Here is an 802-nt window from a genome sequence, read left to right as displayed (position 1 = left end):
GATCAGGGGCACAGCGGGTCTTGGGCTGCAGACTGAGGAGGGAAGAGATTTAAGGGCTTCAGTATGGCTCGAGGGCTCTGGATGGGAACAGGGCAGAATGGAAGAGGCATGCGTTTATCAAGAGCACAGTAGCTGATCCCTGGAAGGCAGACCAGGCTGGGCTACCGGCTGCTTGATCTGAGCACATGCCACCCTTGTTTTTCCAATGTCCAAGGGGATTTTAGGGCCTGTTGGACTCAAGTGGGCTTCCTCCCAAGTCCCTGAGGGGTCACAGGGTACCTCATCCCGATGAGACGGTGGGAACGATCAGAACAGCTACAGTATTTCAGGAGCTGTCTAGTTCAATCCATCCACAGGAATCCTGCTGCCCCAGGCCTACAAACGCCTCACCCTGGGGGTATGGGCACTGTTTTAGGGGAATCCAGCCCAAGTCACCCCCCCAAGGGAGGGCTGAAGGGCGATGCCAGTTAGCAGAACTGATGAGACAGAAAGACAAGGCAGGGAGGCAGTACATGGATAGATCCCTAGGTGCCCCTCTTCTTCATCTCCAATTCTGTCTCGACTATCCACCATTTCTTACCCAAAGATCAAGTTCTTTGCACTCTCTGGAAAAGAAAAGTGGGTGTTCAGAAGGGTTAGCATAGAAGACAGCCATGTTAGCCCCAAGGACTAGGAGGCAAGCTCCGAAGTCATCCGGAAAGAGCTGACGTCAGGGGCCCAGACTCGGCATAGGTTTCATTATTGCCCAAAGCTAAAGCAATGGTCATTTTTTTTTTGGCTTTTTAATGTAAATAAAATACAC

The sequence above is a fragment of the Dromiciops gliroides genome, chromosome 4, assembly GCF_019393635.1.
Source record: "Dromiciops gliroides isolate mDroGli1 chromosome 4, mDroGli1.pri, whole genome shotgun sequence".
Classification (NCBI taxonomy): domain Eukaryota; kingdom Metazoa; phylum Chordata; class Mammalia; order Microbiotheria; family Microbiotheriidae; genus Dromiciops; species Dromiciops gliroides.
Note: the sequence above shows the minus strand (reverse complement) of the source record.